At 40.0% G+C, this 21,256-nt stretch overlaps 1 long non-coding RNA gene across 1 annotated transcript in view; it reads left to right on the top strand.

The window, feature by feature from the left end:
* Nucleotides 1-15,130: 15,130 nt before the first annotated feature.
* The window catches only part of LOC102576094 (uncharacterized), a 32,314-nt gene continuing 26,188 nt past the window's right edge, over nt 15,131-21,256 (top strand). The window contains exons 1-2 of the long non-coding RNA XR_002091529.2: nt 15,131-15,399; nt 16,176-16,296. This is a non-coding gene — a long non-coding RNA (uncharacterized LOC102576094). The remainder of the gene's footprint in view (nt 15,400-16,175; nt 16,297-21,256) is intronic.

Here is a 21,256-nt window from a genome sequence, read left to right on the forward strand (position 1 = left end):
CGTAGAAAGCAAAATTTGTTATTGCAGTTACAGATATGTAAATGAACCAAAGTGTCTGGTTTTTTTTCTTTTTTCAGTATGGAGAGGCCAAAATAATCTTTGTCAAAATTTGCAACAATGTGAATAAAACCTGGCTGAAAACATTCAGCAATCAGTTGAATTTCCATGATGGAACTGTTATTCCTATGAGAAAGATGTTTATTCTTCTCCTGAATTCTCTGTAAAAGCTGATGCAGTGTAAACGTTTGCAGATCTTAGATAACACAGTACCTATATGGTACCTTACATCAGCTGGTAAAGATCAGTGTCTCTCATCAGAGCATGAAAACTCATTTCACTCTTATTCACTGAGTGGGTGTTTGATGCGGAAAGTCAATTATCAACATTTGTCCTAATTGACAGATGTCCCAAAATGGTATATTAAATTATTTTTGCAGATTCATTTTACATAATGTAACAATACCAAATAATGTTGGGAAGTAGGAGGGGGAGGAGAATAGAGGATTGATCATGTCAGTGATAATGAAGGCCATACTCCTCCAGACACTGGAAGAAACGTAAGGAAGTAAGCGCTGATTGAATCATCAGGCTTAACCTGAAAGAGTTTTAAACTGTCAGCCCAATAATTAGCACTGGCATCTGGAGTATGAGAGAAGCAGAAAGCAAGGTATTTAGTAATATCTCTAGAGCACCTCTACAAGTGATGCTACATCACCGTAGCAATGCGCTATGGCGACGTAGCATTCACAGGCATCTACACATGACCAGAGGCTACTTCACTGTAGCAATGCACTCCCCTGGTATAGCATGCCACTACAGCAAAGTAGCTGCTAAAAATAATCATGTGCCATGTGTACAGTGCAGTACAGGATGTTACTGCGCCATGATTTAGTACTTCCTTTTGGAAGTACTAAATCATGGCGCAGTAACAACATCGCCATAGTGACACATGTAAATGTGCCTTTAGTGATGAATAATAACTATTTGTGTTAAAAAGGAAACCTATTAAGCCTTATCTTGGTAAACCTAAAGTCAATGTGTGCACCAGTAATTTCTACTGAGTCCACTAATGCAAAGATATTTTTTCTGGAGCTACTGACAAGTGCTAACAGATTAGAGGTACAAAAAGTGCTGTATACAGCACATTTAATTTCACATGGATTTAATTTTGAAAAGCTTGCTGTGTTGGAATTGTATAGTATCCTTTGTACAAGAGAGAAACTTTTCACATTTCTGCCATTTCTCCCAATTGTTTTCAACAAGGATAATGAAATTGTGTCAACCCATATGTCCATGGTTAAACTTTCTCCTGGCTTTGCTATTCGTGGGAATATTGTTAACATCTTATGTATCAGTACATTTCTTGTATGATGACCTCATTCAGAAGTGCAACCATTTTCAAGAAGGTCACCTAAGAACATGTTATTTTTAAGCATATATTTAAATCCCACCAAAATAATTGCACATGTTTAAGTGATTAACTGATATCTATTTACTTACAAATAAGAATAAGCGTTTCTCCTTCGCTGGAGCTGTAGAGCTTCATTCTTCATCCATTGAGGTCAGTAGCAAAGTTCTCATTGACATTGGTACTGAATGATCAGGATTTAAGTCCATAAAAAGATTGAGCAATAGGAAACGAATGTTACCATTTCTTAATGCCACCTTTCTTCGAGATTCTATACATAAACAGTGTTACTTTTCTACTGTATGAACCATACCCTTGTGTGGGCAGTCTTTTTCATGTCTAGTGTTGATAAACATCTCTTAAAAAGTCATTTTGCACATGTACCAGTCCAACTCGCACTGAAATTAATAGAAGTATTTCCATTGACTTCAGTGGAAAGAGTACTGGGATTAGATGTGTGCTAGGAGATAAAACCTTGTTTCCTTATATATGGGAGTAGTAGTAGCAATAACGTAAAATTAAGATGAGCTGGATTTATCCTACTATGTTATCAGTAAATATTTATTGAAAATGAACCATAGTTGGCAGGAATTTCATTCAGCTACCACCTTACTTGCCAGCTGCATTAATAATAAAAACATAGCCCATTCTTCAATGTGAAGCAAAATAAAGAATGTAATTAATTTTATTTGAAGATTCTGCGTGAGCACATTTGGCACTGGTTCCCTTTCACTGTCACATCACAAGATACGCTCTAAACAATGTCACATACCCTGAAGACACACAAGAAAGAGGATAAATATTATTTTCTGGGTTTGCATATTCAGTGTATGCAAAAGTATTATATGCTTTGCTCAGCTTTAACATAGTAGAAAAAGCAAGTATGATAAACTTGTTTTTACTGCTTTGCACTTTTTTACATAGTGCACTTTCTAACCTATTGCAGGCATTGCGTTAAAGTTAAGCAACCTTGGGCTATCATTTAAGAACAAAGCTTAGCTCCTAACTTACCACACAATACAGCTCACTGCAACTACATCTTCAGGTTTTGGAGTCCTAGATCTTAGAAAGGAAAAGGTACAATTCATCAATTATTTTGCAGATCTTCCAACTTTATAAAATTGGCTTTAATATCACAATATTTGTAAGTTTTTTTCATTTATTAAGCTAAGTGGGTACCCTGCAAATGAGAGAAAAAACAGCTTCAGTTGCCTGCAAGCAATTAGATGGTTTCTGTCAAAGGGAAGTCCTGTATTTTCCGGAGCAGACACTCATGCACCACCAGGTTGTGCTGTTGCCCTTATGCAGTACATTGTGCAGCTGAACTGTGCTATTATGCTCATTTAGTGGTTGTTTCTCATTTGGGAGGAGTCTCAAGGTGTTAGAAAACCAGAAAAAGAACAAGCCTTTCAGTTCCATTTTCTTCTTGGTTTTACACCTCAATATTTCTCAGTGGTCTTTGGCTTACTTTGTAAACTACCAGCAGCGTTTGCAGGCCATGAAATTCTAGTTCAAAATAAATAACCCATCTGCAGAAGCACAGAATGCAAGCACTGCAAAGCTGATCTGTGGATTGATGTTACATTTAGTGCAATTTCCAGCAAATCATCCTTTCAGGTTCATTGCTGCCACTGACCTCCATTACTGTTTTTTGCCTTACTTCTTTTTTTTTTTATTGGAAATTGTCCTTTCATAGCTTTCTGAAGTCTTGTACTACATGCAAAATCTGAAGCACTCCATGGGTTGGATGTGAACATAACCTCAAATATTTAGATCAGGAGGATCAAATCATTTTCCTCTCTACATTCTAATGATCAACAAATCTTTGTTATGATATTCTGCAGCAATGCTGTTTGCAACACCCATTTTTCACCCTAATACATTTCTGGCACATGTTACTAAGAAATCATTTTTTTCAGTATACTTAAGCACTATCTCTTTTCTGTTTTCCTGAAGTCCTTAGTGCTATTTGTTTACTTGCTCATCTTGAATCTGATTGTTCCAAGCTCTTATGGCCATTGCTTATTAAAGTCTCTGGGTAGCTTCCTGCTGTGCTGTCTAAGGAAACACTAAGAAAAACAACCAGAGGAGTCCACTGCTCACCTCAAGAACTAGTGCAACTCAAAAGTATTTTTCCAGGCTTTCTGGCTAGTACAAAGAATGATAATGGAGGATTAGTGTGATATTTAAACTAATGCAAAGCCATTTAGGATCTCTGACTAGGCAGGCTGCTCGGTCCCAATAAAGCAATACATGCAATAGTGCAGTAGAAACTAGGGAGGGACTCAGGACTAAACCTTATTTTCATCACAACATTTAATTCTTTAGAGGTGCCCAGTGTTTGAAAGTTTCTGACAAAAGAGACAGGTAATTAGTGCTCCTGACTCACTGAGCTGGAATTATTCTTTATACTCTAATGTAAGTCGATCATTTCACACTCATTTTACTATCAGGAAGACCAACTGCAAACCTTGATCATCAGATTACCTGTTCTATAAATCTACACAAAATAGTCCTTTGTAATCTTAAAGGGTTATTTAAGCAAGCTGCAACTTCTTCCCTCCCTAATAAGCTTTTGCTTCTGTTATCTCCCAGCTTTACACATATTTTTTCATCTACCCAGATGTAACAACCATTGCCAGCTCACTGGTGCTGACACCAGGTAAGACTACTGGAATTCTCTTCTAGGTTCTCTTGAAATGAAGGGTTTGCAGTTCCTGATAGAGTAATAAGAAATAAGGCACAGCCCCTTTCATTGACAGTCAAACCAGCTGGATCTCATAAAGGCACCCAATGCTGGAAGACACAATAAGATGAGAGAAAGGAGCATATAATTTAGCTGCCTGGCTGCCAACAGGAAGAGAACAGGGAGTAAACTTTCCACTCCTGGGAAGATGGTGCCCAACTCTGGCACCATTCTTTCCTCCACCATAGAGGCATGTGCTGGGTTCGCCTCTTTCCCAGAATGCACTCCTCCCCCTTCCGCTGCCCCCCAAAAAGCCAGATGCTTAGGTATTATAAAGCAACATAGCTCCACTGAAATTGCAAAGTTATGCTTATTGTGCAAAATAGTCAGTGTGAATTGTAAGACAGAAACTTTGAGAAAAGCATTAAAGAGTTATAATTCAATATGATGGGGATAAATCAGTAGTTTCTACAAGGTTAAAAAGCAGGCCGTGCTAACCTGTTCTACATCTATAAACCAGTTAATAACAGAATAGAAAGGAGAACTAGGGAAGATAATTTATTTAAACTTTTAAAAGGCTTGTGATAAAATCCCTCAGAAGAGGCTATTATGGAAACTTGATAACCACAAGATAAAAGGTGAATTCCTGTCCTGGATTAAAAGCTAGTTAAGAGATAGAGAAAACAAAGGATAAGAATAAATAGCTAATTCTCAGCATGAAAAGAGGTTAATAGTGTAGTGCCCCCAGACTTGGTATTAGGACTGATCTTTGTCGCTTTAAAATAGACATGCTATGAAAAGTAGCACTAACTTGCTCAGCAGACCGTCTGTATTTCTGTAGTCAGAATGGCTTGTTTCAGGTCACACAGAAAACTGTTTGCATTCCCTTTACTTGTGATAGCACATTATGCCTGCAAAGGTTTGGGGAAAATAAGTTCAACCCTTCTCTGATTTATATATCAGCTCAATTGTTCCACGGGTAGAGTCGGAATCATGAATGATGTCACATAATTTGGAACAAAGGCAGCTTTTCTTTCAAGTCTTTCAGTCAATCTGCACCACTCCAAGTCACATAAGCTACAGTTTTCCTTTTAAACTGGAAACATGGTGTCTGAGTAAATCATTCCCATTAAATCCAATTGAATGATATTAAGTGAAGAAGGGATCCTTTAAGTCCCATATCAGCCCTTTTTTGAAGGCATAAGCAGTACACAGAATTGTGCTGACTTTCTTGTTAGGTCTGAATTTTATCCACTGCAAACCTCCAATAAAACAAGGCAATTGAGGAAAACCATGGGAAATGAAACTTGATGCAAACACTAGCAGATTCCAAAGTAGTTATTACCAAGACCTAGGCAATGACCTCAATGAAGATCTCTGCTCGATCTGCAAAAGCAGCCAAAAAGTGAGTACAGGGTTACAGCAGCCAGTCATAGTAAATTGATAAAGCTTCATACTAAAAAAGGAGAAGTTGTCTGTATATCACAGCCTGTCAACTTTGAAGGATGTGTTTAGTTTTGGTCACTCATAACTTCATAGATGCAACAAAGGTAGGAAATGCCCAGAAAAAAGTTCAAACAAATGTGCTTAGAAGCATGCAGCCTTTTAGGCAATAGGAAATTTAAAAGACCAGATCTATTTTTATTACATTCTGCCACCTTTACTTCTTGTGTTATCTTTACTTTACTGCTGCCTTTCAGATTCTGCTACCTTAATTTCTTACATGCTCAGAAATAGTCTCATAATGGGCTAGATTCATGGGGAATGTAAAGTGGTATAGGTGTATTAACTTCAGAGGAACTAAGCTAATTTACACCAGCTAAGACTATGACTCAGTTATTACTTGTGCATACACTAACTACAATTAAAAAAAAAAAATCACAAGGATAATAAGTACTTACTAAGCAGGGTAAGAGCTATCACATGTTAGAAGCTGAAGACCTTGCCAGGGAGTCAGTTGGATGATCAGGATATAAAAGGGGAACTAAAGACAGGGCAGTTTCTGAGAAACTAAATGCATTCTTTGTATTTGTCTTCTCTTCACTATGGAAGATGTTTGGGAAATTCCCTCATCAGATCCACTCCTCTCTAGGGGCAAGTCAGTGGAACTGACCCAAACTGAGGTTTCAGCAGATGAGTTTGTAGAAGAAACTGATAAACTAAATAATGGTAAATGACCAGAACCTGATGACAGACACAGTTCTTTGGGTAAATCTGATATCTTTTATTAGACCAACTGAGTAGTTGGAAAAAAATCTTGTTTGCAAGCTTTTGGGCACAAACACCCTTCATCAGGCTGAGGAAGCAGCTGCAGTTGGTGTGTACTCTTCCTGGATGGAATAAATAGTGAAGAAGCCAAAGGCTGGTATGCATGCAAGAAAACCAGTCAGTGGCAATGGAGTCAGTGGGTAAGGGACAGGTTTGAGGGGGGGGAATTAATGTAGATGGTAAATACTGAAGAGGTACCTAGAGAGTCAGATGTTAGGTGGGTTATAATGTGTCATAAATCCAATGTCTATATTTAATCCATGATTTTTTGTATCTAAGAGGTTGATGAAATTTGTAGGCTTGTCTGTGAAAGGTGATTTGTAAATGCCCTTTGACGATTAGAACTGAGAGATTGGAGAGAGTGGTTTTCTTGTGAGAAATGTGCCCACACAGGTAATTGGGTATTCTTGTCTTTGTACACAGTTGTTGTTTGGTCTCTCCTGTGTATTTTCCATCAGGGCATTTGGCGCATCGGATGAGATATATTACATTTCTGCAGGTGCAGGTATAAGATCCAGGAATGCTGATGGCTCTGTTGTGGGGTGTAGTAATTGTGGGGGTGCTTGGAGATGTGTTGGTAGGTTTTGCATTTCTTGTCATAGCACGGTCTGGATCCAGTTGGTGTGTATTGGTCCATAGGGAATTTGCTTCTGGTGATGAGGTTAGCAAGGTTTGGTACTTGTTTAAATGCTAGGATGGGTGATTCTGCAAAGATCTCTTTAAGAATTGGGTCTTCTTCTATTATAGGTTGCAATGCTTGAAGGATTTTCCATATAGGTTGATGTGTCACAACCAGTGGTGTAGGATTCATGGGGTGTTTTCTTCTGTACTGCAGTAATTCTTCACATCATATTCAAGTGGCTTCTTCAAAAATGCAACCTCTCTCTCTGGAGAAGTGTCCTTGTTGTGTGAAAGCCTTTTTGAGATTTGTGAGGTGACAATCATGGATGTTCTCCTCAGTGCAAATTTGGTGGTATCAGAGGGCTTGGCTGTGTACTTTACAGCTTTCTTGGTGTGTTTAGGGTGATTGCTTGATCTGTGCAGATATGTACATTGGTCCATGGGTTTCTTGTATATCATGGTTTGTATTTTACCTTTCTGCATCGTGATCATCATGTCTAAAAAGAGATGTTGGTGCTGGAGTATTTAAGAGGTAGTCAGATGGAGGGTGATGATTGTTGAATTTCTGATGGATCTCAATCAGAGATTGCAGGTTTTCAGTTCAAATGATGATTTCATCAATATATCTTAAGTACAGCAAGGGTTTTATGGTGCAGTCCTTGAGGAATTCTTCTTCCAGGTGGCTCACCAGGTGGTTTCCTGATAGCATTCACCCTAAGTTCCTGAAGGATCTCAGATATGAAATTGCTGAGTTTTTAACTGTAGCATGTAACCTATCACTAAAAACAACCTTGGTACCATAGGAATGGAAGTTTTCCAGTGTGGCTCCAATATTAAAAGAAGACTCTAGAGAGAATGCAGGGTACTACAAGGCAGCGAGTCTAACTTCTGTCCTGGAAAATTGAGAGAAACAATAATAATAATAAAAAAAAAATGTTCAGCACATGAATGAACATGACTTTCTGGGGAGGAATCAACATGGCTTTGTCAAAGGGGAACCATGAGTCACTAGAGTTTTCTGAGGGTGTCAATCAGCAGGTGAATCAGGGCAATCTAGTTGGCATAGTATAGTTGGACTTCCAAAAAGCCTTTGATAAGGTCCCCCATCAGAGGCTCTTAATTAAGTTAGGTAGTCAAAAGTTTACAGGGAATGTCCACTCATGGGTTAGAAACTGGCTGTAAGATAGAAAGCAAGAGTATAAATGGTCAGTTTTCAGGATGGAAAGAAGTAAACAGCAGGGTCCCCCAGGGATTTGAGTTGGGACCAATGCTGTTTAACACATTCATAAATTATCTGGAAAAAGGTAGCCATAATAATCTGGTGAGTAGCAAGGTGGCCATATTTGCTGATGACACAAAATTATTCAAAGTGGTAAAGGCCAAGATTATGAGGAATTACAGAAGGATCTACCACAATTGAGTGAATGTGCAACTGAATGGCAGATGCAATTCAGTGTAGCTAAGTGATGCACCTAGGCAAAAACAACCTGAACTCTACCTACACTATGAGCTCTACATTACCAGTTACCATATAGGAAAGAGATCTGGGAGTCATTGTGGACAGTGTCCTAAAACATCAACTCAGTGCTCAGCAGCCATCTAAAAGGCAAACAAAATGTTTTGGGATTAATAAGAAGGGAATTGCAAAGAAAAATGCATGGTACATCCACACCTTGAATGATGAGCCCAGTTCTGGTCTGCACACCTCAAAAAAAGATGTAAAAGAACTAGAGAAGGTCCAGGGAATCTGAACAAGGATGAGGAGGGGCTTCCATATGAGCAGAATGGAAGAGCTTCCATGTGAAGAGAGACTAAAGAGACTAGGTCTATTCAGTTGAGGCCTATTCAGAGTTTCTAGGAGGAGGTGGGTTGGGGATGGGGCATGATAAGGGTTTATAAAATACTAAATGGCGAAGAGAAAATAAATAGGGGTTTATTATTTACTCTGTCACAATACAACAACAAGGGGGTCACAAAGTAAAACTAGCAGGCAGTAAGTTTAAAACTAACGAAAGGAAGTTTTGTTCCACACAGCACATAATTAGAAGTGGGGAACTCATTGCCACCAGATGTTGTAAAAGATGAGAGATTAGCCAGATTCAAAAAGAAATTGGACATGTTCTTGGAGGAAAGGTGCATCAGTAGCTCTTGTGCATGGGAGTTAAGGATACAGCCTCCAAATTAGAGCATTTTTAGACCTTCCTAGACTTGGAGACTGCCAATGAGAGGGGAACAGTTGGAAAAAACCCTGATCTAACCCAGTTCACTCTCCCTTTCAATATCCAGTCTCTGCCACTGTGTAACATAGGGTACCGGACTTACAGTCTGACCCAGTAAATAGCAATTTTTATGTTCTTATGAGTCAGGCAGAAATGTATCCTGATGGCATACTGTACTGCATGCATACTGAAGGGGAGAAGTGTGTGCATGTGTATTTTGCAGTCACAATTAATGAAGAAATTATATAAAATAAGAAAAGCCTTTGTTCAGTTCTGGTATGCCACACCCTATATCTATATGGTATGGATTTCCAGTTTTGTACTTTGCATTATGAAGAGCAACGTATAATGTAGGTCATATTAAATGCCTAATTTTTCTAAAAATAGAACTGGAAGGCTTCCCAGACCACACAATACATCTGCTCTTTTGAGAATAACAAAATTGAAGTTAGTAATTACATTCTATTAAACATTTGCATGGCAAATGCAAAGCATTTTCCTCTTCCCACGCTATAATGCTAACACTCAGAAGTTGGACATGATGTTTTCTGTGAAACAATTGATGTTGGACTCCTTAAAAGCTGATTTTAGCATGGAATAGAACATAGAGCAGTTTACTCATTTTGAGGGAGAACTCCAAGAAACAAAGAATTCTTTCAGTATTCTATAAAGAATTTTTAGTTTGCTGTTTTCCTTTTTTTTAAAAAAAAGAAAATATTCTAGATAAGATTGAGAGTATATTTTCTTATATTAAAATTCTTTAAGGACTAACATGTGAGTGAATTCTTACAAATGCATCTGTTTATGCTGCCAAAGTTTTGATGCAACAGTTAGAGTAGAGGTATTATGTTAAATCATGCTATAAGGCAAACTGTTTCCAAACTCTGTATTGTGTGAAAATGTAGAAAATGGGATTCAGTTCTCTGGCTGATATATTGAGAGGTCTCATAAAATACAGTGTCATGGGAGAGTGTTACTTTTAACAAAAAAAAATGTTTTTTTCTGTTAGAAAAACTGAAAGAAAATATTTTATTTTAGGGACTTAGAACAAAAGTTTGGGAGGGACTTCATGGGTCATCAGGTCTAATCCCCAACGCTAAGACAATAACATCATATATTCCCTTTCATAAATGGATCAAACTCCATCTTAGAAGTAGTTATGTCTCTTGTAGTTGTTATGCTCTATTCTTTCTTGTAGAAGGTTATTTCAGATCTTCACTGCTCTGCTAATTAGAAGCCTCTTTTTAATTTCTAGCATAAACTTATTTCACAACCAAATTCTACCCATTTGTTCTTATGCCAGCATTGTCTTTTAGCTTCAATAGCTCTTCTTCCTCCCTTGTGTTTACTGCTCCAATATTTGTATAAAGCCCCTTAGCTTTTGTTTTGCCAAGCTAAGTAAGCCTTTTAGTTTCCTCTTGTAAAATATGCTTTCCATTCCACTTGAACATCCACATAACCCTTCTTTGTACTAATTACAGTTCGAATTAATCTTCCCTAAATATATAATTACCTATCTCTATAGGAAACCAGAAATGTACATGGTATTAGAGATGGCAGTGTAATAATGCCATGCAATATGTCCCAAACTCTTCTTGAAATACCTTGCCTGAAATGTCCTAGGATTTTGCTCTTCTTCCAGTTTATACGAGAAATTTTTATTAGGCCCTAAATTAATTATCTTGTATTTTGTATTATGCTGATATAACATTTTAAAAGAAATAAATGTTCATAATGCTTTGGAATGAAAACATAGGATGGAAATACAGCTTTTGGATCAAACCACTCTTTTCCTTTTCAGCCTGCCTGGGGTTGAACATCCTCAACTCCCACAAGATCAACTAAAAGATGTGTAGATGAGTTTTATCATTATTATTTTATTTGAAAAAGAAGCTCTATCACAGTATCTCATAAGCTGTCAATGGGTATTTATCTTACCTATTCCTAAGAACACCTAAGGTGTTCAGTGCTTTCTTTATGTAACAAACCCAACATCTTACCATTCTTAAGGCAGGAGGGATATAAATGCCCCATCCAGATATTTAGAAGTCATAGACCTCATAGCATTTTAAATACTCTTTCTTTACTATGGTTGTGAAGGTCCATAATGGTAGCAATATGTTGTGAGTGTCATTCTAGTTAAAGAGGGAAACCTTTAAAAAAAACAGGAAGGTTCCTACAATTGCAGCTAATCTGTACTGAAAATACTCTGTTGAAAATCACAGGAGGGTACTTTCTGACCTGAGAGATTGCCCTTAGAGCAGAACTGGTCATGAGACCAGACTCATGACAGTCTAATCTAGCAGTGTTCAGCCTTCCTCCAAAGAATAATTAGTACAAAAGGCATTATGAGGATATATTAGTGGAAGTTCAGGTTTTGGTGGGGTGTAATATAGTTTTAAAATGAGAAGGATGCCTGTGCTCTGCCTAGCTCCTACTGCCATTCACACGAGAAATGTGGATTGAGTGTGAGCAAACTTCTCTTCCCATGCAAAGTACCGCATCAGTTCAGGGATAGTTTCTGTTGTCAGTTTGTTTTCCTCATGCCAGTTTAACACTGGTGTCATCCCCCTTACTTTCACACCTCTGGAAACAACTCTGTTAATGGTAGGTCTGTTGTTCTGGACTAACACAAATGACACCAGGTGCTTATACCTAAAGAGCGGAAATACTGAAGAGGCAAGTTTTAAGGGGAATTCTGCTTTCAGTTATACTGATATAAATTTGGACTGTTTACACAGAAGGCAATGCAATTATACCAACATGAAACAGGCCTGAAAGGTGTCACATTTAAAGGATAGGACAACCTTCAGAAGACAAAAATCAAGACAAAACAATGGTCATAAACTGATGGCGAATAGGTTTAGGTTGGAGATCAGAAGGCAATATTTTACAGTTAGGGTGGCCAAAATCTGGAACCAACTTCCCAGGGAAGTGGTCCTCGCCCCTACCTTGGGCAAATTCAAGAGGAGGTTGGATGATCACCTGTCTGGGGTCTTGTGAACGCAGCATTCATTCCTGCCTGTAGCAGGGGTCAGACTAGATGATCTGTTAAGGTCCCTCCTCACCCTAGCTGCTATGAAACTATGAAACGATGAAGAGAACGTGCATTAGGCAAAAGTCCTAAGAAAACAAAGAAAGAGAGAAAAGAGAGTGGTAAGAGTTAGTAATATGTCAGAAGATCAGGTCCATCTGAGAGAGATCATCTGTAACAGGAAGCCAAAATTAATCAAAGTTAGGGCTTATTTAGGGATCTAGAAGAAAAGTTAGTGTGTGGTAAATCAATGGTGTGTGGTAAATCACCATTTGTGATTTGGAAAGAGAGAAGCAAATATACATCTGAAAGTGCTATATGCAAGGAAGGCTGGAAACATAAGTGGTACATACATGATTTACAGAATTGTAAAGATTAAATGATGTTTGTCACCTAATGGGAAGATTGCCTTAGTCAAACAAATATCCTCAGTTTCTTGTTCTACAAGAAACAGAGAACTGCTTTATGCAAAGATTTATGAGGATCAAAGACCAGATTTGTCTGATGTGGGTGGGGACTGGAAGCTGGCCAATGGCTCTACCTGAAAAACCAATCAGACAAGTATCTGATGTGAACAGCAGAAAGCAGGTGTTTAATAACTTGAAGCACATAACCCTTACTTAACCACAAGAGTCAACATGATGCCAGACCACTAATTAAATAACCATCCACCCATGACCACACATTTTAGTGGGGCATTTTAATTTAATTTTCTACAAATTGCTCAAATTTGAATGAGTTTTTGTGATCATGTCATTGTGCTTGCTATGTGTTCAGACATACACCAGGGCTGTAGACCGTGGCACCTGGGCCTGTATCATCATTCTAATCATTTTCACCAACTATAGGCTATAAACTACATATTAAAGTTCTTCATTTTCATCATCGCATGAAGCAACAAGTGAAAAGCTGCAATAAGTTAAAAGGTAACTGTATCAAGGGCCACTACTGTAGTTACATGGGTAAATAGTCTGTGACATGATAGGTGAATAGTATTGTTCAAATGGATTTTTTAACAGGATGTCAGGCTTTCATGCATTAGTATAGGTTAATAAACACAGTTACATAAAGGTTAGCCTAGTCTGTAGCACACTTCAGTCTCAAGTCTGCCAGATATCCCTTGTGGATGCCTATATAATACTGTTTGGGGTTTTTGGGGGGTTTTTTACAGCAAAGCCTAACACAACTGTAAATTGCTTTTGGGGTTTGATGGAAGAGGGGGTAAAATATTGGAAGAGAGGGAATAAGCTGAATGCATCTCAGGAGGGGTGAAAAAAACTCAAGAAGAAGAAATGGCTTTTCCATGAATTTTCATCTCCTAGCAGTAAAGTGTCAGGAACATGAATTAATAACTATAATTAGTAACTGTGAAAGCTCCAGGACACCAAGCAAAGCCTTGATGAGCTGTGACTAAAGATTAGCAGTAACCAACCTCTACCTCACACACAAAGGATTTAAACACATCCTCAACACAATTCCCACCCCCTACTAAATGTAAATGAAGACTAATATGCAAGCACAACATAAAGGGCACCATAATATTAAATTATGGTAAGCTCAAGAGCCCACGATGTGCTAATTTGGTGGAACACATGCAGTTCAAAGAAGAATAAGCTGAAAATATCAATAGCACTGCTAACCAATATATGCGAGTGGAATAGTAGGAAATCAACTGACAAGTGTTTGTTCTATTCCTTTTGTTTATAACATGCACCATACAAGGAACATTTGACAGCATTATTAGCTGGAGAGAAATCGCTGCAGCATAGAGTATAATTTTAAGTGCAAAAATGATAGCTTGATATTGTTGATAGCTGAAAGAAAACAATCCAAATAAAAGCTAAGGGATGTAAAGTGCTATTACTTGACACTTAAAATAGACTCAAACTAATTCCACTTTAACTTCTTATTAACACAGTACTCAGATGAAGAAAAAGGAAAAGTTTCGATCCTCTTCTAAAGTATATGTATTTCATCTTTACTCAGAGAAGCTTTTATCTCAGGTTGTCAAATCTAATGCTAGTTCTACATCGAAACGTAACTGTGCCATCTTAAGAGCTGTTGCTTTTCTTTGACCTTGGTATCTTTAAATGCCAAATCTTTAAATCTCTTTGCCTGTTGCAACATTACCACTTCCCATGCTAATTTCTGTTTTGTACTGCCCATGCCATTAGGTATTAGGCAGCTCAGTTGATTTCTTCTCTTTCACAAGGTGTTCCAGGATCCCTAGGTATTCCCAAACTGTAACTGGTAAACAGGATATAAGGCTTTCCAAGTCCTTTCATCTGCCAGTAGAACCAAGGGCAGGCACTCTAATGCCTGCCATCAGATTTAAATGCTCCCCCTCTAGAGGCCATAAAGCCTAGGGATTTCTGCCATGCACTTCATTCCCCTGGTACACCATCCTGCCGATCCAGTTCTAGGGAGAAAATGGTATAGAAGGGGAAACATTAAGGGGAGAACTATAACTGCTTACTTTGGCTTTATGCTGTTTGGAGGTTTCCCCACAATAAGTAGATCACCAGATTCCCAGTTAGATAGCTTTTTCTCATCCCCTTCATATTGTTCATAGAATAGGGCAGGATCTGCCCTCATGGGCTTTCAAATCTTTAGTGTAAATTGGCCCATACCACAAAACCACCCCCAGTTTGGCATAATCTGTCCTTTGCTTAGGGCACTTTAAAGTTAGGGGGTAATATTTAAGTTAGTGACAGTCTTGGAACTGATGGTCATGGGCTCTGGATCAGGCTCTCAATGCAAAAGGCCTCAAATCAGTCCTCAATTACTCTGTAATGAAGGGGGAAGATTATTCAGCTCCTATTCCTGCTGTCTGTGGCTGCAGCTGGTGCTTTCTTAGCACTTTAAATGCTCAATATTAAGAAAAAAGAAATGACAACGTTATCTTCTCACTTGTTTCTTTAGGCCTCCTACTCCCAGCTCCCAATTGACACCCACATCTGTGCTTTTAGCTTGGATTTACAGAAACAGATTATTAAGCAAAAGAAGGAGCACCAACCTCTCCTGCTGCTCTTTCCAGCCTGACTGCCTCTCGATTACACTGGAATGAACTGTTTTCTCCAAACCAGGAACATACCAGAGGGGTGAAGCAGTACTATCAGCAATTTCTGTTTTACCTGGCACAGATATCAGGGCAAAGAACCTGGTAAGTCAAGTCAGGTGACTAGTAACATACTATTTTTACTGAATGAACTGTGGCTCTGTCAAAGTTTAGAAAGAAATTCAAACAGTTGTGCTCATGTAACTTTCTCTCCTGCTGACAACATTTCTTTGCTGTGTTACTTTACAATTGTCATCAAGATATGGAGAGCTGGGGGTTAGAATAATTTATTTTCAAATTTTCTTTCTAGCTCCAAAGAAGGCAGGGTAGGTATATATTTTTAAATGTTGCTTGGTTTCACAGTAAGTGACAGCTTTTTGACCTGGCTAATCATTTAAACCCAGTTTTCTAAAATGCTGCTTGATGATATTTGCCTTTTGTTAGGAATAGAGAAGTGGTCCTGGCACTGGACTGGAAATCAGATTTCCAAGATTTATTTCTATTGTCTAGCATTTTCCTATTGATTGATTTTTGTCAGGTCCATCCTCTCTTGTTGATGAAACTTCTAAGTTTTGTGCCAAAATTGCTTATTGGGAAGCAAGAGAGTGATTCCTATAGGATGTATTTGTTGTTTTGCTGACCTCCCTGCCCTCAAAATTAACAGAAAAACAACTGGTTTTCAAGTGATTTGTTTTCAGTTTTCTAATGAAAATTACTTTTTGAAGAATGCAATTAAGTTTCTTGTATACATTTTTTTTTCATTTTGCCTTATTGGGTAGGATAGTGACTGCAGTCTCTTTGCATCCAGTGCATGGGTATTTTTTTAATCTAATTCCTTTCTGTGTCCCTCTCGTCTTCCCCCCCTGCTCCCTCTCTCCCAGCTAAATGTTGCCTCTATACTGGTATAACTGGGCCCAGCAAGGAGATTCACTGCAACATGCAGAGACACTAACCCTTTGAGACATTCTCATCCCTATGGGAAGAAAGAGAAGTACAGAAAGTGTGAGTACAAAGTGAATATTACATACTTGGATAAAATATATGAAGGTGTTGTGGGACTTAATTCAATATTAATAATGTGTTGAGAACGTTAGGCAAAGTGCAAAACATTTTTATTATATTAACAGAAGTGAATGAGAATGATATAAAAAGCAACAAGTAAAGCTATTTTGACACCCCCCTTTTATGACTTCAGTAGACTCTCGCATGCTTTTTGCCAGGTCCATAATTTTTTCTGCCAATATATGATTTGATGCAGAAAAATAACAGGACTTCATTGTGTGAATAAACTTCAGAGACTAGCACATAAATAGCTTCAAATGAGTAGTTACTCAAGAGTCTGGCTGTCCTTTGATGTGATACTTTGAAATACTGCAATTTTGACACAGAACAGAAAGGCAGGGCAATTAATGGATAATTGCAATATTAAATACAGGAGAAGATCAGAACTGTGAAGCCACTGTAAGGCAGTGCTGAAGATTGTCATGTCCATAGTGAGTTTTAGTTGTAGACATAACCTCTTGCCTAGATTCTCAGTGACAAATAAGGACTGAGAAGCAAAAGTAAATTAGTAGGTTTAGTCACCAGTTCAGGAAAAAATCAGCATCAGGTCCAGCTTTTTTTCCTGTTGCTTCAGGGCACAATTTACCCTATTTTCTCACATGCCACACACCTCCAAGTAAGACATGCACTTTGTTTTTGGAAGCTTTTTCCCAGGGTCATGGCCTACTGTGTGACATATAGTAAGTCATCTTACTATATCTAGGGAAGCATGGCATCCCTAGAAAGTCTAGGTAAGGGGTGTCCAACCTTTTTGAATGTGGGGCCAGATCATGAACTTTTTATCACCCAGTGGGCTGGCAGGAGCGGGCGCTCACATAGCCTGTCCAGTCGGGCCACAGCCTAGGGGCACAGGGGTCAAGGAGCCTGACCCCGCTGTGTCCTCCCTGCTACCTGGGTGGCCTTGAGGATGCTCCCACACCTGCGCTCCTGGGCTCAGCAGCCAGGGGGACATGTGGGGACTCTACAGGGGGGTGCAAGATGAGCAGGGATACCCCCCTACTCCCTCTCCCCCAGGGCAGCCCGAGCCCGAGCCTGAGCCCAAGAAGCAGGGGCCCCTCCCTCCCTGAGGCCCATGACTCACCACCCCCAGCGCAATGTCTGTGGGTGCAGAGGGATGTGGGGAGGTGGGAGCGGTGCTGGCTTCCTGCCCTGACAGCCACAGCAGCAGCGGCAGCAGCATCTCCCATAGGCCCGGCTTCAGCATCCTTCCGAACCAGCTTCCGCACCCCCTGCACCTTCCTGTATGCTGCACCACGACCTGCTCCAGCCCATGTGGCCAGTGGGGACTGGCGCAGGACAGGGCCAGCATGCAAATGAGGAAGGCAGGGGCGGGGATAGGAACAGAAACCCTGCAGTGTGGGAGAGGGGAGGAGCTGGCATGTGAATGAGGAAGGGAGGGGTGGGGCAAGGAAGGGACACCGTGAAATGAGGGGAGAGGGAAGGAGCTGCACCGCGTCGGCAACATAAACCTCACGCGATGCATGTGGGAACCTTGTCCCTCCCCCAGCCCTTCAGCAGCCATTAGCTGCTGAGGGGCTGGGGGAGGGACAAGGGGCGGGAACGAAAGTAAACAGTGTTTACTTTCCTTTCCCATCGCAGCACTGCGGGCCTTAGAAAATGGCTTGGCGGGCTGCATGGCAGCCTGTGGGCCATATGTTGGACAATCCTGGTCTAGGTGAAGTAGTAGGGACTTCTTGGGGAAGCAGAATAGCAACATAACTAGCCCTTGGCCCTTGCAAGAAGCAAGACTGTTACTTCTTTACTGTAAACAGTTCTTTATATAAGTTCCTATCAATAATAAAGTGTTGTTTCCATACCATAAGCTTCATCAAAATATTGCAGACTGCATGAAGCAACTCACTTGCCCTGGCCCAACTCACTTGCTGCTTTAGGACTCCAGAAGTAGTCACTGTGAGAGGGTTAATGCTGGAGCCTGCTCTTGCTACTGTCTGAACCAGAAAGAAGTGACAGCTATTTTGGCAATTTATAGAAGACAGCATCTCCCTCATTCTACTTCAGTGAAGAAAAATCAGCTTCCCTGCTTAAAACATACACCCCAATTCTGGAGGGCTCAACTGGGAGTGGGGGGAGATGCATGTGGTATATGGTATTATTCACAAACAAAATCTGAGAAAATAATAACAAAAAGACGCCCCCATGTAGTCTCTGGGGACTCACTTTGGATGCTAGTTCATAGAGAAACCTGCTTTGACAAATCTTCACTGCAATTGATATCCATGCTAGCTAGATTAAAGCTCCTTTGGGTACGCCTGTGTATTATAAACTCACACCTGCAGTTACACATACCCATGGTGGAGTTCTCTGATACATCTCTACCTGGTTCCCTCATTCTCTTCTCAAAACTTGACCATGTTATTTCATGGAAATCACTACATCAGAACTGTTGCAAGTGTCCCCATAGCATCCAAAGGGAATCTTGCACTTGAAGAAGTTTGAATTTAAGACCTTGAAATAATATTAGATGAAAAAATATATAGTCTTGTCAGTTTCTATAATATAATTATGCTTGAAAGTTAAGGGGTACTATAGCTAAATCACAGGCCTTAATGAAGTTTAATGTATTAAGCACATTTCTTTATGGTAAATAGAAGGCATATTTGATTGTCCTTTTATATAGGTAAAGTTGGACTAGTCAATGGGCTATGTAATGAGAATCAGTGGCTGGACCATGTGACCTGAAAAGACTCCTTGGTACTGATTTGAACACGCAAGTTCTTTTAAAGTGCTCGCTAGTAGAAATGGGCAGACATAAGGCAGAAAATCTGACATCTAAATATTTAAATCTTGAATATATTTTGACACATATTGACTTTGATAGGAAAACATACCCACACATACACATAACAAAACCACACTTTCACTACTTATTAGGGCTTCCAGGCCTGGTACAGATATTACACATAAACTGTTAAAAGTAATCAGAAAACAGTCTAAACCTGTAACACAACAGAAGTTCAGCAGACAGACTGGTTTAAAAATGGCAGAACCCAGTCTAAGATAGATTTGGGTCATTGTTGTATCTGACTTAAGTGATTTAGGTTAAACCAGTCTATTGAACTTCTGTACCTCCCTCCCTATTCAAGTTAGGTCCTTGTCCTCCAGCATCTCAGGCTGCTTTGCAGGTCCCTACAGGTCACAGGCATTGCAGTCCCCTCACAAGATAGCATCCTGGAACTCGGCCTGCGATATCCCCAGCCTTCTTCCTTCCTGCCTTTGTCCAGCTGTCGTCAGCGGTGGGGGCAGGACGTGGGGGGGGGGGAGAGAAGGTGCTGGGAGGAGCAAATCCTGGCATCTGTGTTCCCGCACAACAGAGAAGCAAGGGGAGGTGGGACTGCTCCCCCTGTGCCTGAAAAACAGAACAGAAGTTAGCCCTTTGGTGGGGGAGGCACACAGACTGCATGTACTGGCCAAGCCCAGCAGATTGGGGACACTCCTGCACACCTCCCAGCAGGCTGCCTGGCAGAGGAGGAGCAGTCCCCCCTTCCCTTGCTGCTCTGTCATTTAGGGACACAGATACAACCACAGCCAGGCAGGGGGCAGGGGAGAATGCTGGTGTCTGTGTCTGGGGGGATGGGATAAATCTCTGTTGCCCCCACCCTATTCCAGCTGCTGATAAGAGCTGATGTGGCCTGAGCCAGCACAGCTGGGGGGGGGGGGGGTGCTCTACTCTTCCACCCACCATGGCTGACAACAGGTCACTGGCAGGAGGCAGGGCTGGGGTGGGGGGACATGGTAGCCAGTCAAGGGTGGCCTGCTGCTGGCTGGGCTCAGCATTCTCTGGTAGCTTGTTGGAAGGTCTGTGGGAGTTCCCCCAGCCTGCTGGCCTCAGCCAGTGTAGGTGATCTGCATGCCCCCACAACCAAAGGGTGAATGAACTTATGTCCTGTTCACTCCTGAACTAACCTGTCTGCTTAGAGAAACCCACACAAGTTAGCTTCAATCTCCCTCAGGCTTTTTGAATATCTGTACCTAGCCCCAGTGACAATATTGCTCCATGTGCTGACTGTGCAGAAATTATTAATGAAATCTATTCGCAGAACTTTGTTCACATCATGCTTTTCTATACCAATATTTTGGCATGATCCGATCATTCATATATTATAAAGGAAAGATTGTTTTTATTCAACAAGAAATAGCCATGCTCATTTTAACTCCAGTGAAAACAAAATCAGTATTTGAAAAACAAACAAAGAAACTGGGAAGTAATTAAATGTATTCCCACTTTTAAGAATGGGAATGCATTATTAAAAATGCATGGGAATCCTGAATTGCTTCTTTTGGATATAATGCCAGCACATTTTGCCAGTTCCACTCCCTGCTCTTACCCCACTTTAGTCCTCTCCTTTATATGACTTCTACTATCCTGAATTTCACATCATACAGCATCCAAACCTGATTTTGCTCTGATTCTGGACTTGATTTTGCTCTCACATCTATGGGAATCTGAGGTCATTTCAATAGCAATAAAGAATTTAAAATGTGAAACTAGAAGGTAAAATTCACTTTAAGGGGCATTAGCCTAAATTTAAGGTGCATTAGGGTGTGTGTCTACACGTGCATGCCCTTAATGCATTTAAAAAATGGCAATTTAGGCTATTTGTACCTACATGTTATACCTGCAAATGCAGATATCATATTTAGGTGTGAATAGTTAAAGTGCATTAATAAACATGTAGATGTGTCAATGCTGTGTGTGTGGACTGATTTAGGATTAACTTTAGTCCCAAATCAGTCCCCATACAACATTAATGAGTTTTAACACCTGCATGCATAGATGCCTGCCAATAGCCACTTAATGCGAATTAAGATAATGCACCTTAAAAATGTAGGTGTGTTTAAATGCACGTGTAGACATACAGTCCTACTGTAAAGACTTCAG

Source organism: Alligator mississippiensis, chromosome 7 (assembly GCF_030867095.1).
Source record: "Alligator mississippiensis isolate rAllMis1 chromosome 7, rAllMis1, whole genome shotgun sequence".
NCBI lineage: Eukaryota > Metazoa > Chordata > Crocodylia > Alligatoridae > Alligator > Alligator mississippiensis.